This window comes from Tachypleus tridentatus, chromosome 8 (assembly GCF_004210375.1).
Source record: "Tachypleus tridentatus isolate NWPU-2018 chromosome 8, ASM421037v1, whole genome shotgun sequence".
Taxonomy (NCBI): Eukaryota; Metazoa; Arthropoda; class Merostomata; order Xiphosura; family Limulidae; genus Tachypleus; species Tachypleus tridentatus.
In genome coordinates this window covers 467,652-474,209 of record NC_134832.1, presented here as the reverse complement: position 1 = coordinate 474,209, position 6,558 = coordinate 467,652, and the positions used below count along the sequence as shown (strand labels likewise).

Here is a 6,558-nt window from a genome sequence, read left to right as displayed (position 1 = left end):
TATATTGAGTGGCAGCTACAGACTGCCCTCAATCATTTACTGAAGTGGACCACAGCAAATGGTTTTAACAACTCTCTAATATTGTTTGCATGCACTTTTGCTGCCAATGAGGTATTCACCCTGATCATGAACTTCTTATCGGTGAAGTTGTGCTACCTGTAGTCCCCGAGAGAAAGTTCTTGGGGCTTATCTTTGACCATAAGCTGACCTTCATACCACACATGAAGAAGCTACGGGACAAATGTACAAGAGCACTGAACATCCATGTCCTCTCGTCCACCACCTGGGGAGTGGATCGATGTTCTGTGCTAAAGATATATCGTGCTCTTATTCAATCGAAACTAGACTATGGATCACTGGTCCATGGCTCTGCCAGGACCTCGGCCTTAAAGAAACTGGACCCTGTTTATCCTCAAGGATTTTGGCTTTGCACTGGGGCTTTGTGCACTTCCCCAGTTCAGAGCTTATACACAGAGTCTCAGGAACCTCCTTTGCACCTCTGCTGTTTGCAGCTGTCTTTACTGTATGCTTCAAAACTTCATTCCTTATCAGAGCATCCCACGTGGGGTTGTGTTTTCCTTCCTCAATGGGCTGTACTTTCTTAGAACAGATGATCTGCCATTGCTCCTTTTGGCTTTCGTATCCAGGAGCAGTTGGAAGAATTGGGTCTGTCCTTGTATAACATTGCTGTATCCACTGGTCAGCCCATCCCACCATGGCTTCTTACAGTCCCCAAATGTGACCTATCTTTAAGTCGTCTAAGAAAAGCAGAAACTCCTGATTGGAAATACTGTCTGTGATTTGCTGAACATCTTTCAAACCATCCTTCCATTCCTATTTATAGAGATGGTTTGAAATCAGGTGATTCTGTGAGCTCTGCTATTGTTTATTGTGTTTGGTGGTTGTGCACAGAATCCCCTCTACAACTTCTGTGTTCACTGCTGCACTTTATGCCATTCTTCTTGCCCTGGATCACATAGAAGCTAAGCAGTACTCAAATTGCGCTATTTATAGTGACTCGCTTAGTTCTTTACTGGCCCTGGAATTGAATCATGATAGTTCAAACCCTGTTTTTGCAAATATTCAAAATTGACTGTCTTAATTACGAGGAACAGGCAAACTAAAATGAAACATTCTATACCCATTTAGTCCGTGCCCATTTTTAAGTGCCCTCGCTGTTAGTTATTTTCATTCTTCGCTGACAGTTATGCTGTTATCATCTGTTTATCATATTTTTTAATGTCAATCGAGATTTCGATATATTTTTAAAAGTTTGTTTGTTTTTGAATTTCGCGCAAAGCTACGCAAGGGTTATTTGCGCTAACTGTTCCTAATTTAGCAGTGTACAGCTGGTGGGAAGGCAGCTAGTCATCACCATTCATCGCCATCTCTTGTGTTACTCTTTTACCAACGAATAGGGAGAGTGACCGTCATATTATAATGCTCCCACGGCTATTTAGTGTAATGGAGATTCGAACCCGCAACCCTCAGATTACGAGACGGGCGCCTTAACCACCTTGCCATGACGAGCCTTTTAAAAAAGAAATATTAAATGCTTTAGGGTGTCAGGGCCCGGCATGGCCAGATGGTTAAGGCACCCGACTCGTAATCCGAGAGTCGCGAATTCGAATTCTCGTTCACAAAACATGCTCGCCCTTTCAGCCGTGGGGGCGTTATAATGAGTCAGTCAATCCCACTATTCGTTGGTAAAAGAGTATCCCTAGAGTTGTTTGTGGGTGATGATGATTAGCTGCCTTTTCTTTAGTCTTACACTGCTAAATTAGGGACAGCTAGCGCAGATAGTCCTCGTGTAGCTTTGCACGAAATTCAAAACAAGCCAACCCAATTAGAGTGTCAGCCCATAATTTTACCAAGTGCAAATGGGTATTAGTAATTCTATAAGCGTATTTCTTGAAGGAGAATTGTTGAATAAATAACCCTATTGTGAAGCAAATGTGAGTTTTTACCAAAGTTATATTTTCGATTTTGCATTATCATAGCTAATTAGTCATACAAGCTGTGAGTTAAACAAAGAAATATACGTAATTTACATTATCAATGTTAATACTAGATATACCATTTTACTAAGGAAAAAATATGTAATTCAAGACACATGTTTATCTTTTCGTCGTTTAGTTTATTGTTTCGAACATTTTTGTCATGTACAAGGCACTTCTATGAACTGTTTATTTTAGTTTTCTGGTGTTAGCATCTCTCACTTTAATATACGTGTAACGAAAAATGAATAAAAGAAGCTCAGACATGAAATGAAATTGAAGACGCTGAATCAGTTAAAAAGAAAAAGGTTCCCCAGGATATCTTGTATACTGTACCAGTATATGCCATCTACCAGTTTTAACCTCCATTTATCAATTCCACTTGCTGAAGAGAACAAATCAGAACCATAGGTCATAAAAACAATATGTATAAGTTAGGAGAACATGATATGGGTATTCAAGGCCACAATGCCCCATGTCTATATCGTGTTTTATTTTCTGCATAAAGATATGGGAAAGCGACTGTTTTCCATGGTAATGAAAGAAAAGAAAAGTGAAAATAACGTTATCCCACGAAGGATAAGTAAGATAAACTTACCTCCTGATGTTGGCATTCTAGTCCTCGCTCTAGTAGTAAGGACCTAAACTATTAACTTAATTGTCATTACAGTAGACAAATTGTACTAGTAGAAAAACCCAACCAAGTTATCTAAACTACAATAACTACCGTTCATTAAGTTTATTGGTAGAGATCTAACTTATACCCTGTGGATCCTTTTGATTGATGCAGCTTATGCAATTTGGTTTTTGCTTGGAACTGTTTTATTCAATAAATGTCGTTTATCACAGGTTGAAATTTGTTTATTTTAACACACTTTTGATTTTAATTTTTTACTTAACTGCTTAAGTATTAATTTTCTGTATATGCATATAGAAATGTACGTATTATTTAATTATTCATTTAAAGCGGTTCCAGTATAACGATGATTACAAGCTGGTAAGGCCTGGCATGGCCAGGTGGTTAAAGCACTCGACTAGTAATCTGATGGTCGCGGGGTTGAATCCCCGTCATACCAAATATGCTCGCCCTTTCATCCGTTGCGGTGTTATAACTTTAGAGTCAATCCCACTTTTCGTTGGTGAAAGAGTAGCCCAAGAGTTGGAAGTAGGTAGAGATGATTAGCTGCCTTATCTCTTGTATTACACTGTTAAATTATGGACGGCTAGTGCAGATAACCCTCGTATATTTTTGCGCAAAATTCAAAACAAACCAAAACCAATAATGCTATGTTTGTTTGTTTTGGAAATTCGCACAAAGCTACTCGAGGGCTATCTGTGCTAGCCGTCCATAATTTAGCAGTGTAAGACTAGAGGGAAGGCAGCTAGTTATCACCACTCACCGCCAACTCTTGGGCTACTCTTTTACCAACGAATAGTGGGATTGACCGTCATATTATAACGCCCCAACGGCTGAAAGGGCGAGCATGTTTAGCGCGACGGGGATGCGAACCCGCGACCCTCAGATTACGAGTCGCACGCCTTAACACGCTTGGCCATGCCGGGCCATAATGTTATGTGAAATATGTTACATAACATTATTTTGTTCAAACACTATTAAGTTTGAAAACTGCCTTAAGCTGTCTTGTTATTTCCTACATATTTTCCTCCCATTTTTTTAAACATAGCCATATTTATCACAGGATCATACATTATTGTTTCTCTAACAGGGAAAACAAAATTAATTTTTTCACATGCTTAAATCTAGAAATATTTCCAAACAGCACGGTGAGTGAAATAAATGTTTCTCTTTGTTTTTCCTTCCCTCATTAGTTCAGCAGTAACTGTCTGAGCTTAGAGCATTAGAAACCGGGTTTTGATACCTGTGTAGCTTTGGGCTTGAAGACAAAAATACAAATTTAGTTTTAATAAATTTTATAATTTCCTAAATTCTAGGCATATTAAGCGGTTGAAAATAACGATAAATGTTTTTCTTGTGAAAACTAGAGAAGGCGACCTCTAGCAAATATAATTGATTTAACGACGTGATTGTACTATTATCAGTATCTAGTCGTGATTCATAAGAGTAGGTAGTAGAACGAAGTGAGTGAAAATATAAGAATAATTCGGAGTGTTTTTGTTAATTTTATATTCTAAATAATATTGATGTTTTGTAATAATTGTATTATGAGGTGTGATCACAACAGTTGAATAGAAGGGTTAGTCATTTAGCATGGAAAGTCAACACACCATTTCTAATTCAACTCACGAGTTACATAATACTTTTATTAGTAATACTAATGTTAATCCAGGCCTTAACTGGTAGTTTCAGTTTCAAACAGACTTATGAAGTAACTAAATTTAAACGAGTTATGAAAACTATGTTCAGTAAACTTGAGATTAAGTATCATTATAATTTGAGGTTTGTTTTGAGTTTTAAATGTTTTATTTGTATAAATACACAAAACGTGAGCCGTAGCTGATTTTTTTATGAATGATTTGCTTGGTGTTTTTTATTTATTTTTTGTTGGAAATGTATGTAATCGTTTTTGTTGATTGTACACTATATATGAGGTGAACAACAAAAGGTGCTTTTATTTTAACACAACTTGGACATTTATCTCAAGTTTCATATTGTAGTTTGACAGTTTCCTGACTCAAGGGAAGTAGTAGCATCTTTGTATAGAATCACTAAATTATGCATTTAATAATATTAGGTAATACTAATTATAACATTTAGTGGAATATTACTGAGCCAAATGTTAATATACTGAGATATTACACTTGGTCATACAAGTTAAAAATGTTCTACTTATTATAATTGGTGCTAGTAACCTTATTGGGTTACTCTGCAATTTTGATCCATGTAGGTATTTTGCTATGATCAGAAGTTAATATTAATTAAACTAGATGTTTTAAATGTATAGTAATAAATTAATTATGTATAGGATGCTTAACAAGGGATAATTAAAGAGAGGATAAAAGTGTCCTGAGTATAGTGTCTTAGAATATATAATTAAGGTTTCAATAAACATGTTTTATTATTAAATAATTTCTTGATACTTTAAGAGAAAATACCATGCATTCTACACAGATTTCATGGGATTATCAAAGTGAAATTTCAAATAATTCTTCAAAAAATGATGTAGGTACAAATTTATCTCATTTATTGTTACTAATAGTATTAGACTAGTAGGTGTTAATCATTTTCATAAAGAATTAGTAGGTTTAAAATAAAGTTTGAAGGAATTGGCAAGACCCTGAAATACAGGTATGAATAACACCATAGTCTATTGAAGTGGTTGGTAACCATTTTTACTTCTGAGTCTGTTATTATTATTTTTTTTAAATTTAGTATTTTGTTGGGCAAGTAATATTTTTCCTTGAATTCTATTATAAAATTCTCTGTATCCATGAGTTTTTCCTGTAATATCTCTGTTCTTCTCACATATCTGAGAAATGTTAACTGGATACTGATTGTGCCCTAACAGGTTGCAATGATGAAGCTGTTTTTTTGGCAGGTTAGCCAAATCATTGCCATGTGTTACCAAGTGACACTTGTGTCATAGAATGTCAACCACTGGTCTGTAGTGTAAACTTTGTTTTGGTATAACATGTGAACTACAAGGGACATTTTGGTCCTTTGTGATTGTCTTTTGTATAACCATCTTGAAAAAAGTAAAAATATAAACAAAATTTTTATTTGTCGGGAAGTTATTGATTTCAGCTCATTTCGTAAACAAAGCACAGTGATAGAAACAATCATTTTAACTGGAGCCAAGCTGATCTTCCAAATTTTAAGATTGTTTTCTTATCCTGTTATATTCAGTATATGTCAGCAAGAAATCATAGATATTTCTCACACTGATCATGGAGATAGTCTTCAAATTCAGTATGATCACACTAAAACTAGTTCTATTACTAGAAACAGAGCAGTGTTACAATGGCTGGAGGGGGCTTATCATTACGTTAAGAGTAATATTCTAAAGTTGTACAAGTAATTGGATTTCCACCTGCATTAAGTATGGGATATCTATCTTAGTATACCTTGAATTTACTGTAATTAAGTCCTTTGCCAAATATTTTACCAAATTTCTTATTGATTTAAGTTGTTCCATTGTACCTCAACATCATCCTTACAGGTAGAAATACCCAAGAGTTTATTGTAATCTCAAAAATCTACTCATTCTGCTTTTACCATTGTTATTAAAGTAAATAAGAAAAACCAAAGTCTCAAGCATTGACACCAGAAACACTCCACACATTGCTTGTAACAACAGTCCAGTTTTACTTCACTTCATTAATAATATTGTTTCTTTCATCTATCCACCCCACAGTCTCACTCTTAAACAGTATTTTTGCATCTCATACTAATGTGACTTTTGTAGTCAATCTTCTTAATTGCATGTTTTCAGGAGTATTTTCAAAATCTAAATGCACAAAGTCCACATCATTTTTATCCTCTAGATGAGTAACATTCTTAAAAAAGTGAACACAATTATAAATACAGGTCAATCTGCTGAACTGAACAACACTATAGATCACAAGTACTGAACTGTACTAT

The 6,558-nt window shown here is 35.3% G+C and overlaps 1 protein-coding gene across 2 annotated transcripts in view; it reads left to right on the top strand.

The window, feature by feature from the left end:
• The first annotated feature begins 3,990 nt into the window (after nucleotides 1-3,990).
• Kap-alpha1 (karyopherin alpha1) overlaps nucleotides 3,991-6,558 on the top strand; it is a 73,305-nt gene continuing 70,737 nt past the window's right edge. Inside the window, exon 1 of one of the 2 annotated variants that reach the window (XM_076517276.1) lies at nucleotides 3,991-4,097. The gene's annotated coding sequence lies outside the window, so the exon portion shown is untranslated. Of the gene's footprint in view, nucleotides 4,098-4,194; nucleotides 4,214-6,558 lie in introns of those variants that run through there. The other variant, XM_076517278.1, reaches the window with a different exon arrangement.